The sequence below is a fragment of the Ailuropoda melanoleuca genome, chromosome 4, assembly GCF_002007445.2.
Source record: "Ailuropoda melanoleuca isolate Jingjing chromosome 4, ASM200744v2, whole genome shotgun sequence".
NCBI classification, from domain to species: Eukaryota; Metazoa; Chordata; class Mammalia; order Carnivora; family Ursidae; genus Ailuropoda; species Ailuropoda melanoleuca.
In genome coordinates, this window is record NC_048221.1 from 136556825 (window position 1) to 136579285 (window position 22461).

The 22461-nt window shown below is 51.2% G+C and overlaps 1 long non-coding RNA gene across 3 annotated transcripts in view; it reads left to right on the top strand.

The window, feature by feature from the left end:
• The window catches only part of LOC105238608, a 42002-nt gene extending 19925 nt beyond the window's left edge, over nt 1–22077 (top strand). For 2 of the 3 annotated variants that reach the window (XR_004625088.1, XR_004625089.1), the window contains 2 exons: nt 2302–2485; nt 2812–6245. This is a non-coding gene — a long non-coding RNA (uncharacterized LOC105238608). Of the gene's footprint in view, nt 1–2301; nt 2486–2811; nt 6246–21395 lie in introns of those variants that run through there. The other variant, XR_002143172.2, reaches the window with a different exon arrangement.
• The last annotated feature ends 384 nt before the right edge of the window (nt 22078–22461 follow it).

Genomic DNA, 22461 nt, shown 5'->3' on the forward strand with positions numbered 1-22461 from the left:
CTGAGGCCCTCACCAGCGGGGTTAAGTGACTGTCCAAGGTCCCTCGGTTACTCGCTGAGGCTTGGCCTTGACTTTAGATCCTCTGAAGGAAACAAGGAGAACCAGAGGGTGGGGATTCGTATTCTGAACCTTCGGCTGTGAGATTCTGCTCTGACCCAGTGTGGCCCAAGTCACTCTGCAGCCCCAGGCCCCTCCTTGATCTCTGCTTGGCTCAGCTGACGTCCTCAGATGGCCCTCCCTCATGGCTTCTGCCCCCAGCACTCCACGCTTCCACCCCCCTGCTCCTGACTCCCCGTGTGTGGGCAGATGCACGGCTCTTTCCTTGAAACTCTCCTGTGGGCCGATACAGCTGGCGCGGTGTCCCCTCTCTGCACAGCTGGGGAATGGACACCTGGGCAGCACAGCGCAGACAAAGCCATACTCCCCAGAGGTACGCCCGGCACCCCAGGGTGTGGGGACGAGTTCCGCCAATGCACCTGAGCTCGCACTGGATTCTGCTTTCAAGCAAGAGGTGCCAGGGAGTGAAGAGGGGAAGAGGATTTGCCAGGTGGAAAAATTGGGGCAAGGACAAAAAGCGTGGACTTGGGAGGGAGCACCGGTATCGGGGGCTGTAGGGGGAGAAGTGAGGTCTGAGGCCAGCAGGTGAGGCCCTGGCCACAGGCCTGGCCAGAGCTCTGCCTGCAGTTAGTGCACAAGGGAAAGAACGAGAAGCCTCAGGAAAGAACAAGAGGCAGGAAGTACCACTGCCCTGGCCCAGGTGAGCAGTGGGGAAGCCCACGCTGGCTTTAGGCGGAGGGCTGGAGCAGAGATGGGGTGACAGCCGCCAGCACTTGCCTGAGGAGGGGACCCAGTGATGTGACCTTCTGGGACAGCATCAGTTCAAAAGCAGAGGCTGTGGGGCGGCGGGGCTGTCTCTCCTCTCTCCTATGTTCTTCCTCCAGAGCTGGGACAGGCATGCTGGCATTCTGTGACCTTGACGTTTTCCCAGTAAAGATGAACTGGGTGAATGCCCGGGGGCCCAGAAGCAGGCTGCCTTGGTGGTTATTCTCTCTACAGTGGCTGTGCCCCCAGCACAGCCAGGACAGGTCCCTACGTTGCCGAGGGGTGGCAGCTCTGACCTCCTCAAGCCTCTGGGAGAGGTCCCATGAGTGTGTGTATAGAGGGCAGTGCCTGCTGCATGGGACACCTCTTGTAAGGTCAACTGCAGGCTGAGGCATGGAGCAGCCTGGAACAGCCTGGAACAGCCATGGGGTTTGCTCAGACACCCTGGACTGGGTCCCCTGGCCACATGCTCCAGAGACAAGGAATGGGACCAAAAAGGGCCAGCAAGGGCATCCAGGATGACCAAGTGCTTGATATATGTGGAGGCTGAATATTTCTGTAGGGGTTGGTCTTTAATTTAGAAGCCATTTCAGACTGGCAGATGGTAGAGGGATAGATAGAAGTGTGACAAAGCAAATACAACAACATGTTAATTATAGAATCTAGGCCATGGGTATATGGGTGTTCACTGTACCCTTCTTTCAACGTTTCTATATGTTTAATCTCACAATAAAATGTTGGGAGGAAAAAGACTTCACCTGCCAGTCCAGCTTGAACATTTCTGTTTCTTCAGTCACTGACCTGAAAAAGTGTCCAGATCCACTCTGGGTGGGTCTCCCTAAGACCAGCCTGGGGGACCCCCCCTCAAAGGGAATCAGGACACTGGGTTCCAGTCCCAGCTCTGCCAGTGACTTGCTGGGTGTCCTTGAGCAAGTCATTGCCCCTTCCACACCCCACACCTTGTGATGTAACTTTATATACAACGCTCCAGGACAGGACAAAAATCCCTGGATTTAGGGGTTGCTGGAACTGTGTTTTAATGGATTTCTCACAAGCCCAAGAAGGACCTTAACGTAGGTTCTGGTAGAACTCTACAGCCTGGGCACTGGGGCTCCACTGGACCAGGTGGCAGCAACCTAGGAGAATTCGCCAAGCTGAGTGAGGCTCCGCCCTGTGGGGCAGGTGTGGGTGGAGCTTGCTCAAGGATCCCCTCCCACTTCCTGTTGTACCCCGCCCCCTCCCCAGGCGGCCGGCGGAGGGCGGGTGCCTAGCTGGAGCTCCCACCGCTGGGCAGGGCCAAGGAGCCGCAGGGCGCTCCTGGAGCAGGCTGTGGGGGCAGAGTTAGGGTCAAGCAGAAATGGGGGTCAGCAGACGAGAGGCGGGCATGGGGTGCAGGGAGAGGCAGGGCTCCAGGAAGGCAGGGGCTGCGCTGGGGAAAGTATTTGCCTGCCTAGTTTATGCTTCCCCCCTGTCCCCTAGACCTCCCCTTCCCGGATGAAAATTTTGGCTTCACACCAACCTCCGTTTCCCCCACGCACACATCCTAAAGGCTTTATAAAAGGTGGTGAAAGCCAACGGATTCGGGGCCACCGTTCACACCTTTCCAGCTGCTCCCACCAAGTCCCCAGAAAGTTCTGAGATGATGAGAACAGCAGCATTCAAGGTAATTTATGTGTGGAGAAATCCACACCCCCTTGTCATCCCAGCCATTTTCACTTCAACGGTCAATTTTGATCTTACCGTTTGTGAGTTCTTTGCTGTCAATTTACCCACCATTTTGTACTCAGCTTTAAAAAATTTAACCTCAGAAACATCTTTTCATGCGTTTCTTCATAATCTTTACACGTCTCACTTTAATCAGTTTCTCCGAATTGCCGTGTTGTGATATACGTAGCCGTTTCCCCTGTTTCGGGCATTTGCTTTGTTTCCGAATTAGCATTAGCTCTGATGGATATCTTTGTGCCTCTTTCTGTTGCATTGTTTCAACAGGACCTGTTCCCAGAACGGGATGACTGAGTCAGAGGATGTGGACATTTTCATGACACGCGGCATACAGAGCACGCCCTCCAGCCAGGCACAAGTGCACCAGCTGTGCTGGCCGCCACCACAACCAGAAGCTGTGTGTCAGGGTCTCTGAGACCACCCCTGGGCTGACGATTTGCTAGGACTCCCAGGACTCAGCCTGCGGTCGTGCTCATGGCTCTGATTTGACCAAAGGAAATGAAGCAAAATCAGGAAAGAGAAAAGGCACATGAGACGAAGCCCAGAGGACACCAGGCACAGGCTTCTACATGTCTCCCATGGGGTCACACAGGGCAGGCGGGCTCCCCAGCAGTGAGGTGTGACGACACGTGCGGAAGGTTGTCGGCCAGGTAGACTCGCTATTTGTTTATTTATTAAGACGTATTCATTTATTTGAGAGAGAGTGAGCACTCAAGCAGGGGGAGGGGCAGAGGGAGAGGGAGGGAGAGAATCTCAAGCAGACTCCATGCAGAGTGTGGAGCCCCATGCAGGGCTCGATCCCACAGCTCCAGATCATGACCTGAGCTGAAACCAAGAGTCAGACGCTCAACCGACTGAGCCACCCAGGTGCCCTGACCAGGTAGGCTCTTTGGAGACTCAGTGCCCAGGGCTTTTGCGGGGGGCAAGTTATGTAGGCACTTCTGTGTAGCACGTCCCCAAATCCCAGAGTCCCAGACGGAAAGCCACTGCTCGGCCTGAATCATATTGTAGCACAGTTCAGGCATAGGGAGCCATTCTCATCAGGGAATGGAGGGAACCCTCCGGAAATCTAGGTTCCCAGAGCCCGGTGAAGGCCTTGCTGAGGAGAGTGGTCTGAGGCGCGCGCTGTTAACTACTTTTCACTTGCGATTGCACTCGCTAACACTTAACTAGTCCCCATGTTCCCCGCGAGCACCCTTGATCATTTTCAGCAATTAGGCGCTCTGCATTTTCGATACCAATCTAGGCTCTGGGAGATCATTTAAATATTCCCTGATAGATAATTACATTAGAAATAATAATTGTATAGCACTTCAGGGTTGAGAGCGTGCTTGCGTTTCTCACTGAAGTATGACAGCTTCATGAGGGATGGTTGGTGCTATCTGCATTTGGTGCAGAGCCTGGGTGCTCAGAAAACCATGTCTCCCACTGGTTCCATGGGCAGGAAGTGGGGTGCCAGGACCGGAACCCCTGCTGACCACCATTTCTGGTCTCCGCCTAAATTATTATTTGCAGAGGGAAAGCATCCCACATAAACAGTTTGAGCTTGGCTCTCCAAAATGTAAGCTCGGTGATTTACATTCTGAAGACCCTGGATCCCTGGGAGTTGGAGGCATTTTAAGCACTGGAAAAAAATTCTGGGGGCATCGTCTTATTTTCTATACTCTGGAACTTCCCGCTAATGGGCAGCTGAATGCTTTTCAGGAGAAAGCTGTTGAATCGGGGTGGTTGCAATGCACATGCGGGGCAGCAGGGGGCAGCCTGTAGCTGCGCACCCTCCATCAGCTCTAAACTGTGATTCGCTCCCGTCCCATCATCCCAGGGCGCTGAGAGAAGCCAGGCGTCCTGATGGTTTGAGGCACTCTGGAAATGAGCGTAATGTCCAGAGGGGTCCATGAAGGGACTCAGCAGTGGGCCTGGGGGAAGCTGGGGCTTGACAAAGAGCCGTCAGTTAGCAGTGGCTCTGGGCAGGGATGATGCCCCAAATGGTTGGCAACAGGTAGAGCCCAGGCAGCAGCCAGCCAGGAGGGGCTGGAGGCCAGCAGCCGCAGCACAAGAGTGCAGGACCGAGACGTGAGAGGTGGGAAGTGGGGGGTGGGAGGGGGATTGGGGGCAGCTATTTACCAGTTGGTATGAAGGAATCTGGATATTTAGAAACTGAACCAGTGCTTACGGGCTGAGGATTAGCCCGGATGAGGTCTGTAGGGGCCGAAGCAATGGTGTCAAGATCCCTTCAGCCCAGGCGCTGTGGTTTTAGTGGTTCATAGGATTGGTAATTCTGAGAACATGAGCTTTTTGCAAACCAAGGGGATATATTACACTATTACACTCTCACAGCAGATCAGGCTGCTTTGCCCTTGGCTTTCTGAGCCCCCATGATTTGGCCACCCCCACTGACCCACGCAGGTCCGTGCCCCTGGGAGCCTGGTCTGGCAGACCTCACTCCTGCTCCAGGCTCCCCCAAGCTCCGCCAGCTGCTCGTGTAGCGGTGGTCTCCGAGGGGAGAGGCTGGGGTCCAGGCTGGAGCGGGGGGCAGCCGGGCAGGCTGGGGTGTGGAGGGGAGCACCTGACCAGGTACAGAGCATGGGATTCGTGTTGGGCAGACCTCCGTCCCAGCTCCAGCCCCATCCCCTGGGGGACCGTGGGTGAGCCCCTTTGCCTGTCTTCCACCCTGACCTGGCCGTGCTGGTGAGAACAGGCTGGGAAGGTGGAGGTGAGCGGCCTCCAACTCGGGGGTGCAGTGCACGTCCATGCTGAGTGTGTTCACCCTCAGTCAGGTTCTTCCAGGGAGAATCGGGTCTAGAATGTGGGAGTACCCGAGGAGGGAGGGACTGAGGATTAAAGTCCAGCAAAGGACAGTGACCCCCAGGAGCTTGTCTCCCAAGAGCAAGTTCACTGGACTCTGTAGACTGGGTAAGGCCGATTGTCCTCCCCATGTGCCTTGTCCAGTTACTGGAAGACCTGCATAGAATCAAAAGTCCGAGTAAGAAGAATTCTTCCGTCCTGACTGCCGTCCTGGCGCATTGGTCTTTTCGTGCCTTTGGTCTTAAGCTAGAAAATCGACTCTTCTAGGGTCTGAGTCTGCCAGACTCGAACTTACACCATCGGCTCTCGTGGGCCTCTGGCCTGCCAGCTGCACTTGTGGGGACTTGTCAGCCTCTGTGATCCTGTGGGCCAACTCCTTATGACAGATCTATCTCTGTCCTTCTGTCTACCTAGCCAACTCTGCATATCCATATCTGTACCTTCTTTAGAGAACCTGAGTAATACAGATGGGTCTTATTTTCTCTATTTTCCAGATGAGGAAACTAAGTCCAGAGAGTTGAGATGGGGGGTGGGAACTCAGAGTCCCATGAGCACAGGCTGGACCGTCTGAAGCTGGCCCCCATCTTGTCAGGTCGTATCATGCCTGGGCGCAGCTGGACCCGTGGGGAACACACAGGCCTGGCTCAGGAGATAGGGATGCCCCCTTCTTCGTCACAGGAACCCGGAGGACAAGTAGTTAGTCAGCCCTACCCTAAAGATATAGTCACCAGATGTACCTAATGAAATCCCTAACATATAGAACAAAGACAGGCACCCCAGTGTTTACAACAGCAATGTCTACAATAGCCGGACTATGGAAAGAGCCCAGATGTCCATCGACAGATGAATGGGTAAAGAAAATGTGACACACACACACACACACACACACATACACACTGGACTATTACTCAGCCATCAAAAGGAATGAAATCTTGCTATTTGCAACAATGTGGATGGAACTAGAGGGTATTAAGTTAAATAGGTCAATCAGAGAAAGACAGTTACCATATGATCTCACTCATTTGTGGCATTTAAGAAACAAGACAGATGAACATAGGGGAAGGGAAGGAAAATTAAATAAGATGAAAACAGAGAAGGAGGCAAACCATAAGAGTCTTAATTACAGGGAACAAACTGAGGGTTGCTGGAGGGTAGGGGGTTGGGGGGATGGGGTAACTGGGGGATGGGCATTAAGGGGGGCACGTGATGGGATGAGCACTGGGTGTTGTGTGCAACTGATGAATCGCTAACTTCTACCCCCGAAGCTAATAATACAGTAAATGTTAATTAAATTGAATTTAAATAATTTTAAAAAAGAATAAAGACTTTTTTTTATATTGCAAGCGTCTTGAGATGGGATCGCCCCTGGGGACCCAGGTGTAGCAGCAACAGTTTTTCCAACATGACTTCATGAGCTTGCAGTCAGCGGCCCCCACTTTCTCAGGAGACCCCTGCCCCAAATTTTGCCCTTAAAAACCCTCCCTCGCCACCCATCCGGGAGTTCAGGACTTTAGAGCATGAGCTTGCATTCTCCTCGGTGGGGCCATACCAACACGTAGCCCATCATTCCTCACTGCTAAAGCTCGGTGTCGGTTTTTGGGGGCTTGCTGCACATCGGGTGAGTGGATTTTCTTTCGGCTCAGTTGTGTACCTACGTGTTGGCCACTGTGCTCCGGCTGTTGGCCAGGTTCTGGGTCTGCCTCTGTGGCCTCCTGGTGAAATGCCTGAGCCCTACAGCTTGGAAGCACGAGGAGCAGAGGCCCAAGGGCCACAGTGAGCTGTCACCTCCCAGGACTAGGGGTGGGGGCTGGGGAAGAGGGCAGGACTCACAGGTATCCCCATTCTGCATTTTCAAAGCAGGAGGGAAATAGATAGGAGCCCGGATGTCTGTATCTCAGAGCTAGTGGGAGGCGGGGTGGGCACTGGGACAGGTGCAGCCTGCTTGACAGGTGAAGGGACACGGCCCTTCCCGACCCTGGTGTTAAGTCTGAGCTGGGTGATTTCATGCTGTTGTCTCAGTTGCGTTCACCCCACGCTGTGGGTGAAAAGGCAGAGGTTCAGAGGATGCAGGAGCTTTAGAGCTGCAAAACCAAAGTGGACGAAGAATATTTTACCTACTGATGGAACTTTCACCATCCCTTGCTGATTTGGCCCATATTAGCCTTGTTTTGATTCCTGTAAAGGCCAACAGCTGCTCAGACACGTTGCTTCTACAAACTGGTGCAGAATCTGTAAATCGGGGGGTGGGGGCTCCTCGGGAGACCACAAACTCAGCCGGGACTTGGGGACGCCCCTTCAAGTGTCACAGGTGTGCGGTGGAAGAAAGATGTTTGTTCCGAGTTCCCAACACTAGCGGCCTGTTTGAATTATGGGCCCCTCCCTGTTAGGGTGCTTAGTGCCTCCTGGGAAGGAGAATGTATTTGCATTTGCATCTTGTAAATTTCCCGGGCTCAAGTGCCCCAGACCAGGATGCCGCCTGCATCTTGCATTAGGGCTGAAATTCACTGACTGGCTTTCTATGCAGAAAGGTGACAAAATATGGTGGTTAAGAGCAAGCACTTAGGGGTCAGACGTGGATCGGAATGCTAGCTCTTGCCCTCATCGGCACTGAAATGCTGAGAGTAGCTTTGTGTATGTGTAGCTGTGGGAACACAACTCCTTCGTGGGGCGGGCTGGGTCTAAATCCCCTTTGGCTGCTTTATAGTTTCCTTACTAAGCTTGTCCCACTCCCTGGGAAGAAGGTGGTAATAATAGCAGTCACCCCAGAGGGCTATGGTGACACAAAATGTCACAAATTCTGTGTAAAGTTCTTAGCAAACTACTTGGGGGCTGGAAAGAACAATGCAGGCCAGTCTGGTTGTGATTGTGTTGTAGCCTGCCAGGTAGAGCGCCAGATAGAGCTACCCACCACGAACATTCCCGTAGTCCCGGTGCTGGGCGTATGTGGCTTGCAGAGGCCAGGGAGTGCGCCCACCATTAACTCAAGGCCGTCTTGGAAAGGAGCCTTGTGCTGGGCGATTCTAGGAAGAGTGTTAGTCATTTTTGCAGCTGCACTGTGGCCTTGCCTGGGTTTCTTTGTTTCCTTTGTTCTGGTGGCTTCATCTGCATCCCGTTGGAAAACTTGTTTATCTCGGATTGCCTGCCAGCAGAGCTCATTTTCACTTGCTCAGTAGACTATGCAGATCTCAGCAATCAAAGACTTGGGTTTCATTTAAGCCAACGTGTGATCGCTGTTCCCAAGTCAACACCAAAACAAGACTCTCCCATAGCCTTGGGACTGCACCTGTGTCCCACCTGGGCTCTCCCTCCACCACGCCGGCCCCACCTGACGTCTGCACACCGCTCTACCCGGGAACACTCTGACCTGTGCGTGGCTCATTCTCGTCATTCAGTCTCAGCTCAAAAATCATCCCTTTCATGACCTCCTCATAACGAGCTCCCGCCCAGCTCTCTGGCAGTCTCTGTCTCCACTGTTATCTTTCACTTTTCACTGCCAAGCTGTTTTGTTCATTGTTGTTTCCCTCCCTGGAGACAGGAGGCCACGGATGGATCTCCGGCTACAATGGCGACTGCATGTACCAGGTGCCTAGGAAACAGGTGTAGAAGGATGCGAGGAAGCAGGAATATGCCCGCACAAGATCCTTTCCTGTTTGGTCCATAGGATTCCAAGGGGTTGGAAGGGGAGCTTGAGGTTACGGGGTCCAGCATCCCTCTGGAGGCAGCGGCTTCTTCTGCGGCATTCTCAGCTTGACTCTGTTGGGCCACTTCCATTCCAGAGAGCTCCACACCTTATGACGGGCCCTCTGCCTTTCTCAGAAATGCCCTTCCTGGAAAGGGACTGAGCTTCACTCATGGGTCTCGGTTCTGCCCCCTAGAACTGCTGAGAGCAAGACTCACCATGGCCCTCTGAGTAAGGGAGGATGGCCCTCACACCTCTTCTCTAAGATGAGCCCCCAGTCTCTGGACATTCCTTCCATGACATGGTTTCTAGGTGCCCCACTTTCCTCTCTATCGAAGACCTGAAAAATTTCAGGGATGTCCTTTAGTACCCCTGATATTATTTGTGATGTGTTCTGCAGGTGCACAGTTTTGGGGTACAGAGGGGGATCTGTAGGTTTCATCAGCTTCTCAAAGGACCCTCGACCTCAGAGTGGCCCAGAAGCTTCCAGAAGCCCTGCTGTATCTACCCTGTCTCTCCATAGTGCACTGTGGGTGTGTTTCTCCTTGATAATGGCCACCCACTCTAGGCAGCACTTTCTGTTCTAATGACTCCCTTTGGCCAGTTCCTGGAGTCCTCACAACACTGTTTCTCCAGTGTGTCTGATTCTGTTTCCGTGAGTGACGAAAGAGGGCCCCCAAAGGGTGGGCTTTTATCAGTTTTGAGGCTGTGTTGTTAGATGTGTCACGCTCAAGACTGTTAGACCTTTCTGGTGTGCTTTTCATCATTAGATGGTAAGTTTGCTGTCTTAGGAAGCACATGGTCTCTTTTTTCCCTCCTGTTAATATAACTATACTCATTTTCTTTTGATAAATATTTGCCTGCAATTTCGTTCTCCATCCGTTTATTTTAAATGTGAGTACTTATGTTTTAGGTGTATCCTATAAACAGCATAAGTGTCCTAAAGCAAAAACCCAGTCTGACAGATTCTGCCTTTTAACATCAAGTTTAGTTCATTTTTATTGTAATTATTGATATTTTGATTTTTTCCTACAATCTTATTTCCTACTTTCCGTTTACCCTTCCTTTTAAAATTCCCGTTACTTCTAGTATTTTGAAATAAACTCTACTCTTCTTTAGCTCTTGAAAATTGCCTATTTTTTAGTGGTTGTCCTTAATGTATGTATTTAACTCAGTTTGTAAAGGTCTGCCATTTTCCTAGCCTCCACCCAAACATTTGGTATAAAATACACACATTTTAGAATGTTTTTACTGTAATCACTCACCAATTTTTCCATGTTATTTTTGTGTGATATTTGAGTTCCAGCTTGTTTTTATTACCCCTCAAATTAATTATAACTGTTTTGTTTAGTCAGTACTGGTTCTATTTTTCTGGCATATTAATTACCTTCTTTGCTCATTTCCGTCCTTCTTCTGAAAGTTCAATTTTCTTCTTTTTGACGTAGTTTTTCTGGTGTTTTCTTTACTGAAGACCTTTTGGTAAATTTGTTAGTTTCTATTTGTCTGTAAACATCTGAATTCTTTCCATCACCCTTAAGTGATGGTTTCACTAGGTATACAGTCGTATTTTGACAGTGAGATGTTTTCTTAGCACTTTGAGGATAACATGCCGTTGTCTTCTGGTTTCGGCTGGCTGCCCGTGAACGTTGTCCACGAACATCCAGTGTCCTGAGGGATCTGCCCCTTCCTTCTAGTTGCTTTCCAGAGCTTCTCTTTGTCTTTGGTCTTTTGTCGTGTTGTCCAGATGTGAGATCCTGCTTGAGGATGTGTGTCCATGGCTGCTGGTCCTTCCATTATCCCTTAGCCTATTGGCTCTCCTACATTTCCTCTGCGGTTTTTTTCTTCCAGAACCTATCAGATGTATGGATTTTGGCCCTTTTCATCTTACTCTTTGGGTCTCGACTTTCCTTCTCTATTGTCCGTCACTCTGCCTCCCTTATGGTCACTCTGAGACACGAGTTTGTGTCTGTCATTGTTCAGCTTGAGATGCTGCTGATGCTTCTTCTGTTTTTTGGGGTTTTTTTTTTAATAAAGAATCGTGGAAAGATGTGGACAATTTTTCTTGCTAAAATAAAGATGATTTGGTCTCATGCTTCTCCCAGGGCTGCTTTTTTGGACCTTATCAAAGTGCAATGAGACCGGTCCCAGTGACTGTCCACTGGTTCCCAGTGATGAGCTGTTTTCTTCTCGCTGGTTATTTAAACATTCCTGCAAACTGGAATTTTGCTCAAAAGTGGTTGGCCTTGCCACTGTGTTTCTAGAATTCACCTTTTCCCATTCTTGAAAACTGGATGGCACTTTCTTGTTCCTTCAGCCTATTGGCCTCTTTCTTCTTCTCCTGGTTTCTTGCAGCCTCTTGCATCTGACCTGGGATGAGGCCTTACAGGTTCTCACTTCCCTGGGCCACAAGCTGCCTAGTTCTAAACGTGTAAAATCAGTTAACACGACCAGAAACCTTTTTACCCTGTCTCTTGTCTGTAAAGTGCGTATCCTGTGCCGTGAGAAGTCTGGTGCTAGAATGTGGGGGTCAGAGCTGAAGTTGTGCTAGCAGTTGGGTCAGAGCATCTGGTGAAGGTGAAGGATGGAGTTTGTTTAAAAACTAAGCCCCTATGCAGAATGAACAGGATTCAGGGGAGCCCTGCAGACCAGGAAAGGGAAGGGCAGGAGACCCATAATTACTTAACTCCTTCCTTTCCCCAGGCCACATGCCAGGCCCCTTAACCCATCCCACAGCCCCTGGAAGCATCAGACGCCGTGGTATGGCCTGAGCAGGTCTGGGACAGCTGCCTCCAGCTGGTTTCATAACCTGTGGGATTGAATTATTTTTTCAACTGAAATTCATCAATGCACTCATCAAACTTTTAAAAATACTTTATTTTATCTTGCTTTTATGGCTTGCTGTATACGAAGTCCCTGCCCCTTTTGGTTGAGTTTTCTCATCAGTAGACTAGGTGAAGGGTTGAACTCCGTGGTAACACCAAGTCACACGTCCAGCGATAGCGATGTGGGCAGACCAGAACCAGACAGAAGGGGGCCCGGCCAGCGAGAGGTCTGACTCCCGTCCTTGCGGCGGGGCAGCCGCAGATTCGAAGCGCAGCGTGCCGGGCGTCAGGTCAGTAACGCTGTTCCGGTCCCGTCCTAGGCTCTCCTTCTGGGCGTCTGCCTTCGCCTTCCAGGGAGCCCCGAAAATGGTGGCAAATGCACCACAAGCAATTCTGTCACAGGAAAACATTTCTTTGAGTATCTCAGTGGGGAATGCAGAGAGCTGTTAGAGGCTCTGGTGCTGAATTCCAAAAAGAAGGCGGAGCGCCCGACAATCTGTGGCCCGTTTTTGATGTGGAATCCTCCTTTGTGGTTCGCAGAGGAGAGTCAGGATGTGTGATGGTGGCTGAAACGGGTGGGCATCAGAGGGTCCCCGTAAAGCAGTGTGGTCCTCCCAGGAGCTCACATCCCCGGCCGTTTCTGACGGCGCTTTGCCTGGAGGGACACCGAGGACTGCTTCTTGGGATCATCTTCAGAGCCTGGGCCAGGTCTGAGGGCACGACTTCTGCCCTGTATCCTCGTGACTGTCTGTAGCATTCGCCCACCCCGCACACAGGACCCAGCGAGCCTTCTTGATGCCAGCCTGAGCAGAGACTCTGGCCCTGTGCGCTGGCTGCCTGCTCCCTGCCTTGCACCTCGCACCCCTTCACGGCTTGGCACCTGCCCTACCTTTGCTCCAGCCACACTAAACCCCTCGTCACTCCCAGGACGGCTCAGGTGTGCCTGCAGAGTTGTCTCTCCAGAGCGAGCTCTGTCCTTCAGGACGCATCCTGTCACTGTCCCTGAGGAGTCCTTGGTCCCCCCACCCCATCTGGGCCTGGTCCCCTTCTCCCTGGGCCCCCACCCACTACAGCCTGGGAATTCCTCTGTCACACTGTCACTCTGCGTTACAGGCATTTGCTTGTCTCTCTCCCCTCCTGAATTGGAGCTGCTTGAGGGCAGGGAGCTGGGATCCAGAGCTCCTGGGTGTCCTGGTCCCGTGGCAGGAACCTGGCGCATAGCAGAGGCCCCACAGGTGTCTCTCGGAGGAAGACATGAGTAAGTAGCTGAACGTAGCCAGAAGTCACCCGGGCTGAGGCTTATGCACCAGAACATCACCCAACCAGGATGGGCTATGTCAGCAGGAGGAGTTCCCATGTCTGCTCATAAATGGGATCTGGAGGTGGCTACCCCAGGGGCAGTTTCTGGAATGTTCTGGGTAAGGGCATCATTGTCGTTGGAACAAGCCTGTCCTTTTATTACGGGTCTGGGAGGAGAGACCCTCCTTTGGCTGCCACGCGAGTTGTATTGGAGCCCATCTCCCCACACAGGGTGGGTTCCCTAGGAAGCCTGCATTTAGATCTCATCTCTGCAGAGCCGGCCATTCCTTTCAAGAGCAGTGGACTTCCCTGTTGATTTGGAAGGACAGATTGTGGGGTTACACCACCGTTTCTTGTCTGCGCACAAACCCTCTGTTCAAACCCGTGAGAGCGTGTCCGCACTCTTCGCAGTTCTTTTAAGCGCTAGAGGTTAAATCAGGGCCATCGAGATTGTTGATGCTGGAAGGGACATCAGGGGCAGGTGCTCACTGAACTGGAGAGTGGACCACGCTAGGACAGTACGGGGGGCACTGGTACCCATGGGTCAAGGCACGACCGACCGTACGATGGCCCCACTAGCTGGCCGTGCCTGGGGACGGGCTGAGAGCCTCTCCTCTGCTCCTGGGCTCACTCCTCCTCTCCCAAAGGCCTGGCCTCCCCTCATCACTGACCCGTCCCCCTCAGGGAGTGGTGCTATGCGTCCCCACCCCCCAGGAACGTTGCCTGTTGGTCCCTGGCCGCTGAGTCTCCTGCCAGGAATCATAGGACAGAGCAGCTCGTGTCCTCCCGGGGACCACCTGCTTTACGGATGGCTGTGGCCATTACCTAGAGGTCTGGCCACCCGCCTCCGCTCAGGATGACTTTCAGGCCACCCCAGCCTCCCCCTGATTCTGGCTGAGGCCTTACCGGTCAGTTCCACCCCATCTGCCCAGTCCTGCTGTCCTTGCCCCTGGCAGGAGCTGATCTCTCAAACATTCCTGATCACGACCTGCACCCCGGTGTCCAGCTCGGGGTGCATTCCCAGCCCAGTCCTGCGGGCAGCGGTGTCCGTGCACAAGCCGGGGGATGTAGACCGCTCACAGAGGGCGGGCCGAGTGGCCTGCCACGCTCCACTCCACACTAGCTCTGTGCCTGGGAGGAGAATGGAAGCGCTCTGCTCCATTGCCCTCTCTGGGTGCCTGGCCCTGGGAGCAGAACCGGGTGGCCCTGTGACTCACTGTGACCCACGCCTCTAAGATTTCCTCTCTGTGAAGGGCCTTAGGGAGAAGTTTCTCTGGCCTTCCTTTCTTCCTTTTGTAGACTCTCCTTCCGGGACTCAGAGACTCAAGATAACTCGAGGGGTGGTGTAATGAGCCAATGGTGCTGATTACAGCAATCCAGAATCCCAGTTCAGCTCCTACTCACAGTGGGTTCTGGACTTAGACAGAACACCCAGATAGGAATAAATCCAGTCTCCTGTGTCTCCTGGTTTGAATAGGCTCTTCTGGGGAATACGGTCTCTTGATAGGTACGTGGGCAGCCTGCAGACCTTCTCTTCCTCTTCCCCCATCCTGAGTGTAGACGTGGAGGAGGGTGAGGGTGAGGGAACCCCCGGTCTGCCCTTGAGTGGGTAAAGGCTTTGGTGGCAGGTCTGGTCCTACCCCTGGGTGGCCCAGTGGGTTTGTGGCAGAAGTCCGTGGCTGCTGTTATTTGTGGCCTGGGAAGCTCAACTGTCCGGTACATGGGAGCAGAGCATGGCCCAGGGATGCTGAGTCAGCTCCTGCTGGAGACGTCTGCATTTACCCTGGCCCAGGCCCGGATGGGACCAGGACAGGCGGTCTTCTCTCAGAATCCCAGCTGGGAATCAGGACAAGAGATCCTTGCCTCTGCTTCTGACTTTCCCCCAGGCAGCTCCAGAGAGCCACCTGACTCAGAGTCCTTGGCCTTGGGAAGGGAGGGGACACTGAGGACCCCTGCCCACACACCTGCCTCCATCCCTTCTTCTTGCATCCACTTTGCTGGAACATACCTACTGGAAGCTGAGGTTTTGCCTATGCCACACGTTTCTCTTACCTGAAGTGGGAACTTCCCTGGCACCTGCCTCGAGGCCGAGACGGCCGCCAGGGAACAGGACCTGAGGAGAGAAAGAAATGCAAATACTTTTCCTTACGCTGCCCAAATATCGAGCCCACCCCCTAGCCTGGAAGCTCCCCGAGGTCAGGGCCCTGACTGTCTTGTCCCGGTGCCCCTGACGTCAGAGTCTGGTCTGTGCGCCGTGTGCAGTACGGAAGTCGGAAGTTGTGCGTGAACTAGCAGCCATCCTCAGGGGTGAGGGGTTACCTGGGTGACCCAGAGTTTCCACACCCTGATGTTTTCAGATCAGCCTCAAATGAAAACAGAAACTGAAACGTGCCCCTAGGGAATGCCAGCCACCCCAGTGAGGTACCTCTGGACCCCATGGGAGCCGGGAGGAACACTGTTTGAGAAACACTGTTCTATACTTTTCTGTGAAGCCTCAAACGACATTAATTTCACACATCGCTGTTATTTGGATCACTGTAATGAACCAGATGATTGGGTTGTAGAACTTGGCATGCTCAAATGGAGATCAAATTTGGGAATCAATCCAGAAATGCTCTTTATGACAGGAAGTGGCGTTTTCCTCGAAGCATGTTGGAGTTCAAGGCCGCTCCAAGGCCGTCTTTGCGAGAATCCTGTGAGTGTCTGGAGTGAATGTGGAAAAGAAGAGGTGTGGGGTGGATGGCTGACCTACGCTGGTCCTCACGCCCACCTGTGTTTCTAGAACAGTGTGTCAGGGCAGTCAGCCCCACAGCCAGAAGGGAGCTCTGTCCCTCAGTCCCTCAGTGTGGTGGCCCGGGGTACGCTGACCAATGGTGCTCTCCCTATAGGGCAGCGTCAACCCTAAAAACAGAGCAACATGAACATTCTCTAGTGGAAGGAAGTCCTTAAGAAGACCCCCAGGCTAGGGACGATCACTGAAGGGCAACGTTTTGTCCCTTGGAAGGGAGAAGTGCCTGATTTTCCCTCAGCTTAATGAGAAATAGTTGACCTACGACATAGTGTAAGTTGGAGGTTTACAGGGTGATGATATGATATACACGTTTACCCTGATACGGGGAGTTAGCACATCCTTCACCCGACATAATCACCATGTCGTTGCCGTGGTGCGAACATAAGTGCTGTCCTCTCAGAGCAAGTATTACTCAGTGTTACTACCTGTGGTCACCATGCTGGACATTTGGTCCCCAGATTTTAGTCCTCTTAAGATGGAAAGTGCGTACCCTTTGACCCACATCCCCCCTTCCCCTCATCCCCGACAACCACCATTCTACTCTGTTTCTGTGTATTAGACCGTTTTCTGTTTGGGGTTTTTTTAGATCCTATCTATAAGTGAGACCATGCAGTATTTGTCTTTCCCTGCCTTATTTCACTTAGCATGACGCCCTCAAGGACGTCCACATTGTAGCAAGTGGCAGGATTTCCTTCTTTTTCCCCAGTGTATAATACTCCGTTGGATGTCTATACAGCGTCTTCTTTTCCCATTCCTCCTTCCATGGGCCCTTGGGTTGTTTCTGTGTCTTGCCTACTGTGAGTGATGCTGTAAGAAGTCCGTGATTTTGAGCAGGGCCGGGCCTTCCTAGAGCCAGGAGAGTGTCTCCCGAGCCTCACGGGAGAACTTTCTGAATTCTTACTCGAAACCCTGCTGTGGGGGCGCCTGGGTGGCACAGCGGTTAAGCGTCTGCCTTCGGCTCAGGGCGTGATCCCAGCGTTGTGGGATCGAAGCCCCACATCAGGCTCCTCTGCTATGAGCCTGCTTCTTCCTCTCCCACTCCCCCTGCTTGTGTTCCCTCTCTCGCTGGCTGTCTCTATCTCTGTCGAATAAATAAATAAAATCTTTAAAAAAAAAAAAAAAAAAAAAAAGAAACCCTGCTGTGGAGAGCAGATTACCACCGAGCAGGTCCGGGGAGGGGTGTCGGGGACAAGATACAAGGCTGCCACCATGGGGCCTGGGGCCAGTGAGAGCCACCGTTCTGGCTGAGCCCTGGCTGGGACATCAGGGCCATCTGTGAGGAAGAAACAAGGACATTTGTAAGAGGAACATCAGGCCCTCAGTGTGACCTGAGCGGAATCCAGCTGGCAGGGCTCATTGTCGCCCTCTGGTGGCTGACTCTACAGCTGATGGCATAGCTGGATCGGGGAGGGCACCACAAAAGGCGGGAGATCAGATGACACCAAGTGCCTTATGTACATCCCCTCACTTCATCCTCCCAGCAGCCGTGCAAGGCAACTGTGATAATACCCCACGTGGCAGGCAGGCACGCTGAAGCTCCGAGAGATTCCGTGATTTGTCTGGGATCATGCAGCTGACCCGGATGCAGCAGGATTTGAATCCCGTGCCTCTGTAGCAGGAACCCTCTCACGGTGGGGTAGTGTCAGAAGAGATGTGCTGCCAGAAACGAGTGTCCGAAGTGGGGCTGAGTGCTCATCATGAATTATTTCATGTATTAACACATTTCCTTCCTTTTACAAATATTTATTGAGCAACTGCTATTGGCTACCCTGGAAGGCCAGAGAAGTGAGCCCCTCTGAGGGCTTCTCTGACACCCCCAGGCAGTTCAGGCAGGGGGAGGACCAGCACTGGGGGCACCTGGCTCCCCCAGACGAAACTGCATGCTCTTCCCATGGGAGACAGATGGCGGGTTCACTCCCTGTGCGGGTGCATGGTCCTGGCCACTAACAGTAGATGTCAGATGACGGCATAATTACAGGAATAGATAACACCCCAAGCTTCCCTAACCACCCTGCTCTAATCACACACAGCCCCAGAACACAGCGTAACAATGTGTCATCCATCTTCCAAGGTAGAATGCGCTAACTCTTAATTATAAGCCAGGACGAGAGATGAGTAAATAAATATGCATGCCAGTCTGAATGCTATAATTAGAACTACCATTGGCTAAAGAAAAGTAGAGACGTTTTAATTCCAGGCCTCTGCTTGAATGTTGACTTGCTACTAGGGAACAATCCACGTGCATTAACACATTAAGTTCTGAGCAAGCGGTAGCAGGGTAAGAAGACAGATTTTTTGGTAAGCGGGGCTGGGATGTACTCTGCGTGCCACTAATATTTCCATCTGTGCATTCCCCAAAACCAAAGATGATTAGTATTTTTCAGACATTTCTGACAGCTACTTTGATCATTTTGCATAAAATGCCTAACTCGATTTGTGTAACAAGTTGGCATCATTTCTTGGCAATAATGGGTCAGGTGATGATGGGATGGACATACGTACAATCTCTTCACACATTTAATATTTTTTCTCGAGTACCCAACCGATGCCGGCACTGTTCCAGGCAGTGAACGACACAGATGGCTTGCTTTCATGGAGCTTTATTTTTTAGTGAATAAAGACAGAATAATAAGCAGGTATATAGCTAAGAACCCAGTAAACATAAAATGTCAGGTGGTGGCAAGTGCTGTAAAAAAATATGTCAGGACGAAGGGACAGAGAATGAAGGAGGTTGCTCTCTTAGGTGGGGTCTCTGGGGAAGATTCTGATGAAGGACATCATGGCGCAGACCTGATGGGCAAGTGTTGAGAAAAAGCATCCAAGCAGAGGAAACAGGAAGTGCAAAGGCCCTGAGGCAGGAGTCTGCCCGAAGCGTCCAAAGATCAGCAAGAAGGCCAAGTGTAAGGAAATGAGATCAGAGAGGAGGCCAGGGCACATCGGATAGCCTTGAGGGCCACAGTAACGACGCAGATATTACTCTGAGGAAGATGGGAGCCTTGCAGGATTCTGAGCAGAGGAGTGACACAATTCAACTTCAGTTTTAAAGTAATTATACTGGGGGTGCCTGGGTGGCTCAGTCAGTTAAGCATCCGACTTTTGTTTTCGGCTCAGGTCATGATTCTCTCTCCCTCTCCCTCTGCCCCTCCCGCTCATGCACGTTCTCTCTCTCTCAAATAAATAAATCTTCACAAAAATAAAATAAAAAAAAATAAAGAGTAATTCTGGCGTTGTGTGCAGAACAGATTTAAGGGAGTGAATGTGTAAGGAAGCAGCCCACCAAGGGTGGCCACTGTCCCTCCTCCAGTAAGTGGCTCTCACTGGGGTGGCGTAGCTGGGTCATGAGCAGGCCTGGGGCCAGGCTGCTTGGTCCCAGTCACGGTTGCGCGTGGTCCTGGAGAAGTTACTGAACCTCTTTGTGCCTCATTCTGCTCACTTGTTCAATGGGGATAATTACCTTACCTTCCTCCATGGTTCTCCAAGTGCTGCCCTCAGGCCAGCAAGATCAGTGTCACCTGAAAACTTCTTGAAAATGCAAATTCTCAAGCCCCACCCTGACCCACTGATCCAGAAACCTTGGGGGGTGAGGTTGCCAGATAAATGTCAAGGCATCCACGGAAATTTGCATTTCAGACAGACAATGAATACTACCCAACCGATATTTGGAGCATAGCTACATTAAAGAAATATTTATTGCTTATCTGTAATTCAAATGTAACTGGGTATCCTGTATTTTCACTTGCTAAGTCTGGCAGCCATGTCAGGGTGGGGCCCTGTGTCATGAGAGGTCCTCCAGGGGATTCTGATGGACTCGGGTGTCTAAGAACACTGACGACGTTTCTCATGGTGCTTGTGGAGGTTTACAAGCTTAGTACGGTGCCTGGCGAGGGGCTGGCCTTGGTAGCTGTCACTGTGATCACTGAGCACTGGCTCTGGTCAGGGGACTTCAGAGCCACCAGATGGAGTGACTTGGCTGAGGGCACATGGCAGGTGCAGTGTCTTCTCCCGGATGGCTCTGTGGGCTCACGTGCCGGGATGCTTGGAGATGTCCAACGCACCCTCATCTGGTTGCCCGAGATCATTCCCCTCCCTCCCTCTGTGGGGCTGATGATGGGGATGGGAAGGGAGTGCACACCCTCCGCCTTGGCTCAGGGATTTGAATCCCGTGCCTCCGTGTGGGTACTCCTCATTCAGTGATGATCTCTAACTCAGTAACCAAGGTTTGCAATCAGTATGCTGGCTGCCTGGCTAACAGCATGGCGGCAGAGAATAGGTTTCTGTTTCTGGATTGCTCTGAGCAGCTCTGCCCAGCTCTTGGATTAAGGAGGCACTGCGTGAGGACTGGAAAGAATTACCCTCGTAAACGTTAACTTAGTGGGTCAGAAAATGAGGCTGAGGTTTATTTACGAAGATAGTGAGAAAAACTCCCTATGATTGGTCTCGTTGGAGGAAGCAGACACGCATATCCTAATTATGTTCTGGAAGAAAAGTGCAGTCAATGAGTCCAAATGCAATATGCAATTGATAAATTCTAATTAGGTGAGTTTTAAAAGGAATAGTTCAATTACGAAGGATAATCATCTGTTAGTTTAATTGAATTTTCTTTTCTGCCAGCCCCTCAGTTGGTAAGTTGCTGTTAGCCACAGTAAGTGCTTCTGTGTGTTCATGGACTTGGAACCACCTGGAAATCTGGTATAACAGTCTGCTCGGAGGGCTTATATGCGGATTAAGGAAGATCATGCATGTGAATCTCCTAGCTCAGAACCTGGCATTTAATAGGTATTCAATAAATGTTCGGTCTTCACAGACCATTCATCTGAACTGCTTTTCTCTGTAGCGGCCAGAGCCTATAGTAGGTGTTGACCTGTGTAGTCCGCGCGCTCACGCATCTCTTACCCAGAAGCATTGCTTCTGCTAATACCACACTGTGTGTTAGAATAAAGGAAATGAAACCCTTTTTTCCCCCTTTTTTACCCTAGGAAGCTAATGGCTTAGGCCAACGCTTCTCAAGTGTTCACGTCTATAGGAATCACCCTCCCATGTCTTGATCCTTTCTCCCAGAGACTCAGATGTGCTTGTGTGCCTGAGGTTGAAGCCAGTTACATTCCCTGTCCTCCTCTCCCCGGGCTCTGCTCCCCCCAGGAGAGCTCTTCCCAGCAGGTGCAAGCTGAAAGGGCAATTGAGCTGGAAGATACATGCCGTGAGGCTCACCTGTTTCAAGTGTACAAGTCAGTGGTTTTGAGTACGTTCACTAAGCTGGGCAACCAACACCACCACCGAATTTCAAAACACTTTTTTCACCCGGTAACTATTAGCCCTCATTCTCCACCCCCACCCCCCAAATCTCTAGCAATCCCTAATCTTCCTGTCTCTATGCATTTGTCTAGTGTGAACATTTCATGTAAGTGGGATCATAACACTATGTGGCTTTTTGTTTCTGCCTTTTTTCACTTAACAGAACGTTCTCGAGATTCACCCATGTGGTAGCATGCGTTGGTACTTCACTCCTTTTCGTGGGTGAAAATTTCCCGTCGTGTGGATATACACCCATGTTCACAGCACCGTTCTTCACAAGAGCCGTAGCACAGAAGCAATCCATGGGTCCACTGACAGAGGAGCGGATGACCAAAATGTGGTCTCTACCTACAATGGGATGTTATTCTGCCTTGAAAAGGAAGGAAATTCTGCCATATACAGCAACACGGATGAGTCTTGAGGACTTGTGCTAAGTGAAATAAGCCAGACACAAAGAGAGAGATACTGGGTGATTCCATTTACTGAGGTACTTAGAATAGTCAGAATCGTAGACAAAAAGTGGAATGATGGGTTCTAGTGCCTGCTGTTGGGAGAGGGGACTTGTTGAATGGGGATAGAGTTTCAGCCGTGTAAGACGAAAAGAGCCCAGAAATGGATGGTGATCGTTGCACATTATGAATATGTTTAATATCATTGAACTGTACATTCAAAACGGTGAAGATAGTAAATTTTATGTTATGTGTATTTTATCACAATAAAAAAATTTCTTAAAAACTTAGTTGAGGGGAAGCTGGCAGAGTTCCATCAGTCAAGCAGGGAAAAAGCATGATAATATTGACTTGGTGGAATTTGCAGTACTACTTATTTCGTGTTCTTTTGGCCAAATTACAGACAACAGATGTTTCAGGGGAGGCGGATGGGGGGGAAGCATGGCAAAATCTTGTTTTCTGGGTAATTCCTGTTCTGAAAATAAAAATGTGCCTGTAGAGCTTATCAGTTACGAGCACAATTTTGTGGTCTTTTCCTAAGGGATAGGTTCACACCATAGTTATATGGGGGGAAAATGTGCTTTTAAATTCATTATTATCAAGCCTTTGAAATTCTGTCTTGCGCCCCTCGAAGCCAGCATTCTATTGACTCTGCATTGGATTCTGGGCCGCATGAAACAGAGCAGCTGTCTCTTTCCTATGTATCCAGCTTCAAAGAATTCAGTGGTAAATTGGATTCATTTCTTTGGTAATTGTTGAAGTGATGCCTGGGAATGTGGA